The sequence below is a fragment of the Melanotaenia boesemani genome, chromosome 12 (assembly GCF_017639745.1).
Source record: "Melanotaenia boesemani isolate fMelBoe1 chromosome 12, fMelBoe1.pri, whole genome shotgun sequence".
NCBI lineage: Eukaryota > Metazoa > Chordata > Actinopteri > Atheriniformes > Melanotaeniidae > Melanotaenia > Melanotaenia boesemani.
Genome location: NC_055693.1, coordinates 33659193 through 33673792, shown reverse-complemented (window position 1 = coordinate 33673792; position 14600 = coordinate 33659193). Strand labels below are relative to the sequence as shown.

The 14600-nt window shown below is 40.8% G+C and overlaps 1 long non-coding RNA gene across 1 annotated transcript; it reads right to left on the bottom strand.

Moving 5' to 3' along the window:
- Positions 1-11242: 11242 nt before the first annotated feature.
- On the bottom strand, positions 11243-12248 carry LOC121650926. Its single transcript, XR_006012362.1, has 2 exons — positions 12197-12248; positions 11243-11720 (listed from the first exon to the last, which is right to left on the bottom strand). It is a non-coding gene; the product is annotated as an uncharacterized LOC121650926 (long non-coding RNA).
- Between the last annotated feature and the right edge of the window lie 2352 nt (positions 12249-14600).

Sequence of the window (14600 nt, the reverse complement as noted above, 5' to 3'; positions counted from 1 at the left end):
TTGGCAAGACTCACGCAAGAAAGCTAATACTTTGGTTAATATTTTTGTAATCCAAATGATTCCAGCAAATTGGTCTAAAATTAGATGGGTCTGTTGTGTTGCTGTCTTTCTTAGGAATTAGGGAAATTAAAGCTTCATTACATTTTGGTGGTAAACAACATTTTTCAACGATTTCAAGGTATACCTTCAGTCTGGAATGTCTATATACTCATCATAGCCTAGAGATTTCCTATTATTCATTAATAAGACAGCTTCCCTTTGTTCTCTTTTCAGTTGTATCCAGTTTCCCTGCTTGTTCCACATTCTTTTGGGGCATTGCAATATCAGAAAAAATGTATTTGTATTTGATTATTATCACAAGGTCTTGTTGATGTATAAAGGTTTTTATAATTGTTCATATCTTTAGTTGAGGTCACCAACTATTAGCACTGCATGGTCTCCATGATGTCTCTACATGTGCATGATTACTACATGGTGTCTACCAAGTGATGTGAACCAACCGTTTCCCCTGTTTAATGGCCCCCACCCCCAAATAGAAATTGGATCTATATAAAGAATATTCTATCTTTTTTAAATATATTTCATGGAGCTGAAACTTGGTTAAGAGCGTTCCTGATATTCTGATTGGGAGAAGTGGTCTGCCATCTATTTTTCTTATATATGGATTCCAGTTTCAAATTACTTAATCCTGATGCTGCTCTCTCTTTTTGTCTGTGCAGTTTGCTTTCAATTTCCCTCTTATATATGCTTTGGAGGTCTCTCAAACTGATGATGTATTTTCTGTGCTGCCAAAGTTTATTTTGAAAGAATGATTTTTAAGTCCTCTCCTAACAATGTTTTGAACTTTTTGTTTTGCAGCTCTTATGTATTCATCCTCCATCTAGACCTCCTCTCAGTTTGGATTGATACACATTTCAACTGCTGCGTGGTTTCTAATAGCAATAGTTTTGATATCACAACTAGTCACTTTATCGGTCAGGGGGTTTAAAACTAAAAACAGGTCAATTCTTGAGTGTGATTTATGGCAATGGGAGAAAAAGATGTATTCCCTTTCACAAGGATTGGCAAGTCTCCAAATACCTATTAGTGCCAAATCCTCCTTTAACATATGTATTGCCTTTTTGGCTCCCATCATTAGTAGGCCTCTAAACCTGCTTTTGTCAAGTATGGGGTCTAATACCTGACTGAAACCTCCTGCGAATATTATCTGTCCATCCATATCCCCAAACACTTTATTCACTTCATGGGAAAAGTTTGGATCGCTCTTATTTGGTGCATATATATCACATAATATTACCTGCAAACCTTCAATTAGAGCTTGCACACACATCTTTCTACCTTTTGTATTCTTAATTTCTTCTTGTAAAGTAAAATGTATTCCTTTATTCACTCGTCTCATAACCCTGTTACAAGAGCAAGCTATGAAATACACACTTCACTCAGCCCATTATTTTTTTTATTTTTTGCCTCCTCATCCCTTATCAGTGTTTCTTGAATAAAACAATATCTGCCTTATTCATTTTTATATAAGACAAAGTAGGGGTTTCCACTTCCACTGATATTCCAGGTCATGTATTTTATAATTTTACTAGTCATATGTGTGTTTTCTAGTAAATACTTTTGTAATAATTAAGGCTGTCAAAAATAACGTGTTTACAGCAGTAACTAATTTAAGTGATTAACTATGTTAAAATTTTTAACGCATGTAATGCATGCGTAGCGTCCGTCGTTAATGACAGCGAGACATGGAGGAGTCTAGAGAACATGGAGACAACATGGAGAAAGTGACTTTTTACAAACATCACTGATCTGGTCGTGGGGCAGCTGGAGCCTATGCCAGCAAATATCAGGCGAGGCAGGGACACCCTGGACAGGTCCCCAGTCCATTGCAGGGCCTCTGAAAATATTTGAGAGATGAAATGATCCTTCTCTTTTCTGTTTCTGTCAGGTCATGCATCCCCCCCAGCCCACGCCCTGCTTCCCTCCTCCCCAGGCCGACTGGCACAGTGATGCCATTCAAGCGGAGGAAAGCTGAGAGGGTCTGCTCTATCGACCATACGGAGAAGAAGTGCGATACCTTCTCTTGCTCTCAGTCACAATGGAGTTCCCACACAGAAGGTATCAGGTTCGAGTCTCACGCCTGCCTACTCGCTTTCACCATTCATCCTCCACTCTGATAAGGAGAGAGAAAGAGGCCGAGAGGAGTGCAGTTTTGTGAAGAGAGAGAAGAGTGAGGCTGTGAAGGAGCCATTAGGTTGAAAGAAAACCAGCAGGAATAAAAGGAAAATGTGAAGCTCTTGGAGAACAGAGAAAGATGAGCAGAAAGGAAAGGAGTGATGAAAACAGTCTGTAGAGAAGAGAAGATGAGGGCGAGGAGAGAATGAGAAGGAAAGGGAGAGTGAGAAAGAAAATATGACTGGTGGAGGCAGCCGAGTTGTTTCTGAGAAGATTTTTAATGTGAATAATCAATAAAATAAAAAAAAAAAAAAAGGAGAAGACACAAATGTGACAAGCAGTAGTCATAATAACTCAAGATATAAAATAAAAAGTAGGAAGAACAACAGGTTCATTTTGTCTGAGCCCTTCTCCAATAAACAATAATCACTTCCTGTTTAAAGCTGCCCCAGATCCCAACTACAGTGAATTACATATTTCTATTTTCATCAAGTCAGTAACCGACTACCAGGGCTGTTGCTATCCAGTTGGGTGCACTAAGCACAACTGCTTTGTGGTGCCCCCTCCCCACCTTGTTTTTAATCTAATAGCTATTACAGAATATAATTATGCATTCTGGCATGTTTGGGGTTCAACACTGAAAAGAATTAGGCATTTTTACTGTTCACCATTAAATTCAGCCCCATGCCAGGCCTGTGCATAAAATGCTATTTGATTAAATAACAGCTGAATTCTAAAATAAAGACTTACAAAAATTTGTGCCACATGCGCTAACACAGTCAAAATAGCCTGTTTTAGAATAAAAAATGTGCCTAAATGGACAAAAATATTCACAGTCATGCACAGTGTAATGTTCTCTTAGTGCACTAAACGTTCCAGATGTAGCACAAGTAGCACAAAATCACAAAAAACACCACAGAACCTGAAGTTGAGAAGATAAATCCTAACAAATGAACAAAACTACTTTTGCATGAACAATGTCACCAATTAACCCTTAAATGGACAAGCACATCTACACATTTTAGAAAATAATAGTTGCTGTTTTCCACTCTTTCTAGGCTAAAATAATATTTATGTGATTATTAAAAGAAAAAAAAAACTGGCCAAACAACAACATTCTCCCATCCTTCTCTTGTCCACTCGTCTTGCTGGTGTTTGTCTTCTGGCTGTCCAGGTTTGAGGGTCTCCCAGTCTACAGTGATGTGTCCCAATGATAAAATGGTTTGTTCTGTTTATTTACTTTGTGTAGATGCAACAGTCCTTACAGAACATTAGGTTCTTTTCTGGGCTGAACACCAGCAGTATAAAATGTCTTCTTTGGTCATGGACACCCTCCTCTTCCTCAGCCTCAGTCTTTCCACCATCCATCACTGCATCATAAGAATAAAGTAGCCTCATAATAAATGGGCAAAAATGGTGAAATGATGATGGTGTAAACTGATTTTTGTGTTTTTGGGAGATGACATGTTGCTGATCTGAACCTTTTTACTGTCTCCTCAGGTTGGTTGTGTTGCAGTGTCCGCCACATTTCACCCTTCCTGCATCATTTTCAATAACAGTTGTACAACATCATTTTTTACAGCATTAAATAACTGAAAGTCTATTTAACAAGCTGAAATAAATTAAAAATCCTTCCATTTTAAATAACACAAATGTGACATTGTTAAAATATTTGTGCTTAAAAATAAATTACCAATGACAATAAAAGCTGGACCTGGGAGGTCCTGCCCGTTTACTTTGTCTGAGAGTCGCCTCATTAATGTAGAAATGTTTGGGATCAAAAGTTAGACAACACACCAGAAATTCATCCTTCTTTGGTGGCAGGGGGAGTTCAGACGTCATGGAAATGTTTTAATCGTTTTTCACTCCCAGATGCTGGCAGGTGATTCGATACGCAGCTATCTGGGTGTTCATTGTGATAAGAAACTGGAGCGCTGAGCAAAAAGGCACAGTGCAGTCTTTCAAGGCCGCAGGATGATTTCTACCAGGAAACCAGTTTTTACTCCTGATGATAAATCCTACATTTAGGAAAGAACATTAATACATTTCTCAGAAATGCCTTGGCTCTATAAATGGTTTGGAACACAATTAATTTAAAAATGTTTTGTGGAGAGAGAAAAAAAAAACAAAACAAAATCACATACTTTAGCTTAAAGGTCACATTTTGGTGCTTTTAGTACATTTATTTATTTTCTCCCCCTTTAAAAAAATCTTTAAACAAAATCTCTAATAGAACCCCAATTCTAAAAAATGTCTCTGTGGTAAATGTAAATTAATTCAGAATGCAATGATTTCCAAATCTAATCAATCCATGTTTCATTAACAATAGAACATAGAACAATAGAAAGTAAGACAATAACATTCACAACAACATAAAACACACAGAATAAAATACATGAGAAGTCTCACAGCAGAGCTCTGGACCCACATCGATGGCCTAGCTCCTTCTTTTTTAGACAAGTTAACAGGCCATCACTGTAGTCCAAGTCACAGACCAATGAGCACATCATAGACGACGTGGGGTTCAGTGTCTTGCTGAAAGTCACCTCAACATGTAGTCTAGGGAAGCTAGGATCAAACCACCAATTTTCTAACTGGCAAAGGACCACTCTTCCTCCATCGTTACAGCAGCCCAGAGTGTGTGTTATTATTTATTATTACCTCTTGCTCATAGAGAAAAAAACTGTTTCTTCTTAAACATGCTGAGTGATGGTCCAGAAACAAAGCTTCACCATAAATGACACCAAGGTTTTTGAAACTCCTAAATCCCAGTTTCTGTTTAATAGCAGGGATGCTTTAGCATGGTGTAGCATCCCCTCTTCTTCTAACATGTCTGTAAACATCTGGGAAGTGAGGAGGCCAGTTGCTAGAGTTTTAGGAGGGGAATTTTGTCCCATTCTGCTCTGATGCAGGATTCTAGGTGCTTATAGTTACACCCTGGCTCTGCTAGAGGCATAAGGGTGGCAACATTAAAGACAGGTAAAGAAATTGTAAAGGTAAAAGGTGTATTAAACAACAAAAACATAAGACTTATTCAAAGCCATCACAAAACGGTCAACCCGGTACACAGTTCAGCAAAAACACTGCTCTACAGACCAGGGGCCTTATTTCTAAAGCTGGCGTAGGTACAAAAACTGGCGTACGCCAAATATAGTCAACTTTTGGGATTTATCAAAACCAAACTTGACGGGAAAATGTTCCTATCTCCATGCACACTCTGACCCAGGATTACGCGCCTAATCTGGGAAAACGGGAAAAGGCGACACCACCGGTCCAGAATAAAATCAGGGAAATGATGTGAAATGTGAGACATTTGTGCACAATCCACTATTACCTTTCACACCACATGTTATATACTAAAGCAGTCTGCAGACATGAATAAAGACACATTCCATATTAATCCTCCATATATTAATTAATAGTGCACACTTGGGGGCAAAAAACAGGATTTTTAATAAAAAGGGAGATGATACTAATAAGAACCTCAACCACTGAATATGTTCTGTCATTGTGAAACAAAACTTCCATGTTATAAAATATATTCAGCTAAATAAGGTGACAGTCTGCTGCCAGCATGTCAGAAAGTCATTCCAGCAGAGCGGGACCAGACTGGAGGTCTAGAAGTGATGCAACGCTAATGAAACACACAAGAGGAGGATTTTCCTTTTATTTATTTATTTATTCTTACACAATGCTTGTTTATTGTTGTCCTCATTTCTTGTCCACCTGGTTAATAGTGGTGATTGTGTCCCTCTGCACCGCCCACCCGAGCACCCAGCAACTAGAAAGAAATATTATTTAACACTAAATAAACTGCTACCAAATCTCAGATGTATCAGTTCATATTTATTTAATAAATTAAAACAAAAGACTAAATTACAGGCATCATTACTGGCATTTAGCAGACGCTTTTCTCCAAAGCGATTCACCACTCTGAGAATTGAAGTGCATCTCCTTCATGGGAGATGGATGCTCTACCGATTGAGAAATCCAGCCGCATAGTCCAATGCCTCTGGCGTTTCTTCCCGTCTGAATCTGTGATGACAGCATCAGCCACCTGCTGCCACTATCCTGTCTTTCTGACACCAGTAATGTCCACGGTTATGTTAAACATTTTTAAGTTTGCCAATGTGGTCCATCAGGATCTCTGTCTCACACCCCGAACAATTCCACTTCTTCCCTCTTTTTCCCTCCTGAGCCATCATGTAAATGATGTGATGAGTATTTATTATAGGCATCCACCTGACCATTTATAGCCACCATGTGGGCATGTGCGCCGCTTTAGAGTTGATTCTGATATATAAACAGAAACAGGTGTGGGACGTGCGTGAGCACGCTTTTACAAATCTGAAAGTAGAAGTAGAAATTGAGAAGAGTAGAAATTGCTACGCCACCTGTAGTTTGCTTTGCTATGCACAGTTTTATAAATAAGGCCCCTGGACCTTGTGAAGCCATGCTGCTGTGATGGATGCAGGATGTGGTTCAGCATCGTCTTGCTGAAATCTGCAAGGCCTTCCCTGAAAGAGACGTTGTCTGGATGGAGCAGATGTTGCTCTAAAACCTCCATGTACTTTTCAGCATTGATGGAGCTTCACAGATGTGGAAGCGTCTGCTAAATGCCAGTAATGATTCTGGTAATTTAGTCTTTTGTTTTAATTTATTAAATAAATATGTACTGATACATCTGAGATTGGTAGCACTAATGCAGCCCCATCCCATCAGAGATGCAGCTTTTCACCTGTCCACTGATAACAAGCTGGATGCTCCCTCTCCTCTTTAGTCTGCAGGACACGCCGTCCATGCTTTCCACAAACTAGTTCACATCTTCATCCAGGTTTCCACTTTCCTCAGACCATTTTAAATGAGCTTTGGTCCATAGAAGATGGTGCTGGTTCTGGATCCTGTTCACATCTGGCTTCTTCTCTGCATAATGGAGCTTTAACCTGCATTTGTGGGTTTCAGGGTGAACTGTGTTCACAGACAGTGGTTTCTGGAAGTCTTCCTGAGTCCATGCAGTGGTTTCCAGTAGAGAATCATGTCTGCTTTTAATGCAAAAGATTATTAGCATCCAGCCTTGTCCCATGCACACAGAGATTCCTCCTGGTTCTCTGAGTCTTCTGATATTATACACTGTGGGATTTTCAAAGTCTGAGGACATTTATCTGAAATTTTTCCTCAGTTTTAGAGCCAGTTTGTCTCAGATTGGTGAACCTCTATCCTCCTGTTCATCTGAGAGACTCTGCCTCTCTGAAATGCTCCTTTTATACCCAGTCATGTTACTGACCTGTTACCAGGTAACCTGATTAGTTGTCAAATGCTGCTCCAGGTGTTTTTGATCTGTACCAGGTACTTTTCCAGCCTTTTGTTGCTCCTGTTCCAACTTTTTCCAGACGTGTTGCTGCATCAGATTCAGTATCAGCTCGTATTTTCTATGAAATGATAAAATGTCTCAGTTTCATCATCTGATATGTTGTTTACCTTCTACTGGGAATGAGATATGGGGTTGACAGGATTTATAAATAATTGTATTCTGTTTTTATTTACATTTTATCCCCCATCCCAACAATTTTAGAATGAAGGTGTTCAGAAAAGTTAAATAATTCAAATTGTTTAAAAGACATCTTTTTATTTGCTCAGTCAGTAGAAATGTCATGAAAGTGGTCAGAGAGATGGTAGATGTGGACATCCACAGTTCCACTTAAAGAGGGTAAACCACCTGCTGATAGTTATGATGTGATCATCTAGCGTCTGGTGATGATAAACAACATTAATAATCTTTTTGAAGCTGTACATTGCTTCAGTCAGACCTCAAACATTCAAATTCAGTTTCTGTGCCATTCAAACTTTGTATGAAACTTCAACTAATCTCACACCAAAATGAAACACAATATATGCTACAGACAGTTAGAGAGAGCAGCATGCAGCCACAAACAAATACAGTCAGACCTCATACAACCACAGAAGACAACAGTCCTGATCTCTCCCACACACACAAACTCACCACAGAAAAACTGTCCTTTTACTGAAGTGGATTAGTCTCCACAATGCCGCCCTTTATTCCCAGAGGAATGTGCCTTTTTGGCCAGAGAGGACCCCCACCATCATCACCACTCAGTGAAAACCTTCTAAACTATTTTCACATTTTAAAAACAATATCATCAATCAAGGCAGGTGGGCGGCTGTCAGGGGGCCAGGAATGCCCCACTTAGCAGTCACATGGTGGTGATTATTGTCTTCAACATGGAAGGGTAACATGGAGACGGGGTTATGACAGGGAGCTCCAAATAATGTGTCTATTGTCTCTGCAGAAACGAACGGCTCTGGTGTCCATTTAGAAATCCACCAGCATAATATAATAATTACAGATGTGAGCCAACTGAAACCATGATAAGAAAAGAAAGCAGCTGTAATCGGACTGTTGATCAAGGAAATTAATCCGGGTTAAATAATGCAGTTTGCTTTAGCAACAAATCTGATTTTAATTATTTATTCATTTATTTCCATTTCCTGACATTCATGTGACAAGAGAAGCTCCTACGTTAATGTTGTTAATGGAGCTGAACAGTCCATTAACACCTGCTCTCTGAAAATACTCGGCTGCACCATAGTTCAGTACAACATGTACATTACATGCCCTAAAATAGGAATGAGGTTGAGTCAGCGCCAAGTGGAAGAAGTGAATTATGTTCAAGCATTTCTAGCGTCTGTTTCTCTGTGTTACACGAGCAGACCCTTACCACAATCCTTTACTTTTCCTCACCATGCCTTTTGCTCATTATGCATGAGTCACAAAGTTTGTCTGTGAAATATAATGTATGTATATGAACTGGCATCCTGCTTGCTGCAAGATCTTAATGTTAGAGGATCACGCAGAGCAAATGTAACCTGACTGCTGCACGCAGCACATTACAGGAGGCTGACATTGATATTAAAGTTATGTATAGATTTAACATTTATTTCTATTAAACAGAGCAAAGACTGGAAAATCTGAATTAACTTGAAAGGTGAATGTTTGTCCCCTGAAGGGACCCTTCCAGGGTTAGCCAGGGTTAGGGTGTAGGCTAACCCTGGAATAGGAAGCACAACAGTACTTGTTTTTTCTCTATCAGTTTTACCATCATGACTTCATAAGTTCATATTTCTTATTACAGTTTTTTTACATTATTTCTAAGCAGAGCATCCACATGTCGGTGCACCATGCACATTGGCATTACAAGCTATTCTGATTATCATTCTGATTATCAAGCCTCGGGCTCATTTATCCTCTTTATTTCTAAAAGTGTGCCAAAGGATTTTTCTTACAGAAATAACTGAGTTTTCTTTATTTTTTTATGAAGCTGCCATTTTTTTCTCAGGTTCTGCAGTGACGTGACCTTTGTGTTTGTGCACTTGTACACCAGAAATGTCCTTTTGATTGGGAGGTGGAGAATCAATCCCATTGGATTAACAAAGAGCCTAAAACAATGCTGATTGGCCGGGGATTCAGAGAGCTGTGTCCCAGGGAGGGTCTTTATAGAACAAATAAGGGAGCAGCCTCAAGTTACATGTTAACTAAAAGTTTAAGGTCTCACATACACATCCAATTTGCCGGCCCCCTCTCGCTCATTAACTGTAAAATTTTCAGAGGGTATTGTTAACCAAATGCAACCAATGCTGACAGACAACCTATCAGACACAAACAGGTACACTGTAGGAGTTATGCACTTTATCATTTAGCATTATCTCATTGATTAATTTTTAAAGGAGGTAACCTTGGGGCTGGCCCCATGTATTAAAAAGCTGCTGCTGGTCAAGCTTTCCAAAGGATAAGAGCATTCAATCATCCAGTAAGTAGGACAGCCAATACCACATCCAGCTGAAGATTATTTATGCTGTGGAATAATGCATGACCACACATTACTAAACTGTGACCACATTTAATGAAGGAAGTGATAACAAATTGTAGCCATAGAAAATCGGTGAGCTCCAACATGACTGAAGCACTTGTGTAACATGGATCATTTTGACTTAAAATTATTCTATTTTATATTTCGATGAATTATAATTATGACAATAATTATGACACATCTTTTTAGTGTCATAATGACTAAGTGACACTTCATTTTGGATATTTAAGGCACACGGTTTGATTATTGATGAACAAGTAAGACGTTACCATGGCTTAATGTTCTTGTTCCCACATAATCTGTAGCTAAAATTTAGTAACACATGGTCATTTTCCTTTTGGTGTTACCAGACAGGCTCAGTAGTTCTGGCAAACTGACACCATAAATGAGTCAAATTTGCTGCACATGAATCAGTGAGTTCTGTACTTTATTATCTATGTAATCTAATGTGTCTGAGTAACTCTGATCTGAGCTGAAAGACCAAAGGTTGACCTTCAGAGAAGAAAATAACATAATGAGTTTTTGCTTTGACAATGTGGATTCCACTTCACATGTTCAGAGCATTAACACTGACCACACTTAGCACACACAGATGCCAGTCATGCTAAGCAGTGATAAATGAGTTTGGGAATGACTGGATGAACTTCAGTGTCTTCACACAGGCCCTGCCTGGGTGTGTGTGTTTCCCTGCCACCAGCTTCCAGCGGTGGAAGATGAGTGGACCAGATGTGTATGATTTATGGAGTGACAGAAGCTGTGGTGTAGAGGCCTCCAAAGTGTTAGCCATTATTAGCCACAGATGGAGTTCACATCCGGTGTGTGCACACTTCAGAACTTCGCCTGCTTTCTGGAGGTCCGCTCATATGTGCAGCTGATGACGATAAATAATCCTGAAGTTTTTCTCTCTTTGCTTGCTTTTGCTGTTGTGTTTGGTCATTTCTTTCCTTTCCCTTTATCTGATAAAATACTACATAAGTGAGATAGTAAGGGATAAACAAAACTCCTGAACATTTATTTAGCAACACTTGGACATATAAAATATACTATGTTCTCACATATACTACAAGCCAAATGTAGCAAGTATGTTAGTATAAGCTAAGATGGGTATCAGTGGCTAGTATCAGAAGGCTAGATCAACTCACTGGAGGGAGGAGAACCAACAGAGGCACAGAGACTGAATGTTAGGTTTTGATGGTACCATATATTAGCAAGACAGACAAAACACCAACATTTATAAAAAAATAGAAAAGTAGTGAATGTAAACCTGAATGACCATTCAGTAATAAATATGTACATGAAAATATCTGGTTCCAACATGCAATAAAGTTCAAATTCAGTGATTCACAAATCCCATATCACTTTCCAATTCCCCAAACGACCCCAAGTCCAGTATGGCACGATCAGTTGAATCCGGGGGTTTGAGTTGGTGAATGTGTTAGAAGCAAGGTGACGGGTGTGAATGGCTATATGGAAGCCGCAGGGGAAAACTGGGCAAAGAGTTTTGGTCGGCTGCAAGGAGCCTCCTACCGGCCCGGACAGAGCAGGTGATCTCCTCCGGATCCAGATTGGATAACCCGAATCCGATGCGTTGAGTTGAATGATATTGTTCTGCTTAGGCTTTAGGCCTCTCCGTAGCTCGCCATCAAATTAACACCTGGCCTGTATGAAACACAGGACCATTGTTCACGAATCAGTGTGCACACAAAATTGAACCCTGAATAATTAATACTAGTTGCATTAGTATAATAATCTCAATCAATATCCATATCAATACATAATATATTAATATAAAATATACCCATGTATACATTAATATTCCAATTATCCGTAATATTGCACTATATTCATCCAGACAATAAATATTGAAATACCCCATGCTAACACACAAAGGTAAAATACATAGATTTCAATCAAAAGCATTGACAACAACTAAAGTGAACCTGGGCTCTAACCCACCACAGGATTAAACCACACAGCATTAATCAATTACATAAGACATTAACCGTTGACCAATGGTGGTTCCAAATGACATTTAGTTAAAACCATTTGAGAAACTGGCATAAAATGCAATGCTAACCAGCCCATTCAATTCGATGGGGCAGGCTAGGCTAAAATTAGCACAACAATTTACTCACCAATTCCTTTCCGTACTTAACTACGACGCCTTATCTCGATGATCCGAGGCTCACGGTAGTAGGCGCCTATAATCAACAGTTGTTACGTTTAGTATTAAAGCGATCTAAGTGCAAATGAAGCGGAAAAATAACTTTGAAGCCTACCTGCAGCAACTCTCCCCCGTGCTTCCCTGCGTAGCAGCCGACGCATTTACCTGCCGGCTTATATGGCTGCCCAATTGGCTCACAAAGTCACGGGAGCGTGTGACGCTGCACTCGCGAGTAAAGTAAATACCGCGAGAGGAATTTACATGGAAAGTGCACGAGAGGGAAGAAGTGATGTTTTCACCCGGGTTACATCCTCCCCCCTTAAGACCATGCAACTCCTGGTGCATGCTATACAACATGGACACGAGATCGCAAAGACATAGTTGCTGTAGAGGCAGGACTCAAGGCTTCACTATAGGCGTCTGCTAAGCTGTGGAACAGCGTTTGCACAACAGAAATTAACGGGTTACCTAAGGCCGAATACTGAAGGCGGTTAGGCGGCTGTCGTTGTCGTGTGGGACGCCGAAAACAAGGATCGGACTCTGCAACGGTGGAATGGTGAGTATCAGCGCAATTACTGCTAAGTTCAACAGGGGTCCTAGCTGAGCTGAGCAGTGGTTCAGCCAGACTGGGTGATACCTCTGCTTGGTCAGCGAGCTCCGGTTCTTCATAGGGCTGGCCCTCAGGTCTTCGAGACTCCTCAGGTCCAGGTAAGGTGTCACCAGGCTCAAGCTCCTCTTCCCCCACAGGTGAAAAAACTTCGGACGCGGCAGGGGATTCAGCGACGTCAGGTGAGTGGCATATTGAGGATACAGCAGAGGATTCCCCCACATCAGGTAAGTAGGATTCAGGGGTTAGATTTACAGGATTCACAGGACTACTGACCATAGACACAGGGGGTAAATCGGCCATAGACTTGGATTCAGACTGCAGAGTACTGGGCTCACCAGGTGGTTCAGCAGGTTGTGCGCTTCTGCTCCTGAATCCGAATGTAGGCTGGAACTGTGTTTGAGGAAAATCCCAATCCACATCGTCTTCCTCTGGATAGTCATTCAAAACCGTCTTTTCCGGCTTTTGACTCCTGGTTCGAGGTTTGCGAGGTGGTGTTCTAGTTGAAGAATTGTCATCATTATCTTGGAGGAATGAGCAAGGCAGGAGGAGATCTCGATGAAGTGTGCGGGTCGGTCCATCAGCGTTCTTTTCTGGACGCACAGTGTAAACGGGCAAATCCCCTGCTTGCTTTACAACCACATAGATGTCTTGTTCCCATTTGTCTTCGAGCTTGTGTTTCCCTCGAAGCCTGACATTCCGAACAAGGACTCTATCTCCTTCTTCCAACTTTGATGGTGTCACTCGCTGGTCGAACCGGTGCTTGTTCTTTTCAGCAGACTTTGCTGCATTCTTTGAAGCGATTCGAAAGCTTTCCTCAAGTCTAGACCTCAAATTCTGGACATATTGGGAGTGAAATGTGGACTGATGTTCCCGCACAGGCAAGCCAAATGCCAGATCTACTGGAAGCCGCGGTGAACGACCGAACATCAGTTCATACGGTGTAAAGCCCGTAACTTCGTTCTTGGTGCAGTTATAAGCGTGCACTAAGGGCTTTACGTATTCCCTCCAGGTGACTTTCTGTTTGTACTCCAGGGTTCCAAGCATGTTGAGAAGCGTCCGGTTGAACCTTTCAACTGGGTTTCCCCGAGGATGGTATGGAGTCGTCCGGGTCTTTATAATACCAGCGATGTTACAGAGTTCTTTTATAAGCTTAGATTCAAAGTCTGGGCCCTGGTCCGTGTGGAGACGCTCTGGTATTCCATAGCACACTATAAAGTTCTCGAATAAACACTTTGCCACTGTCTTCGCCTTTTGATTTGGTGTAGGTATTGCAACTGCGAACTTTGTATAGTGGTCAGTGAGAACGAGGATGTCTTTGGTATTGCTTCGGTCTGGTTCAAGTGACAGATAGTCCATACAGAGTAACTCAAGGGGACGCGTAGTCTTGATGTTGACTAACGGTGCAGATCGTTCTGGTAGTGCTTTACGTCTCACACAACGATTACAGGTTCTGACTTTGGTCTCAACGTCGGATGCCATGTGGGGCCAGAAGAATCGGGAGCGCACTAGGTCTAGGGTCCTTTCGATGCCCATATGGCCCATATCATCGTGAAGACTTGCCAAAACGATGGGCCTTAATTCTTCGGGCAACACCAGCTGATAAGAGACTTTGTCGTTGTCCTGCCTCCTTCGATACAAGACTTCCTCTTGCAGCTCAAGGCGGTTCAACTCCCTCAATAAAAGGACAAGGTCGGGGAGCTCATGTCGTACTGTTGGAGGGACTTTCTCTCCAGACTCTAGCTGGTGAATGACCTCTCGGATAACT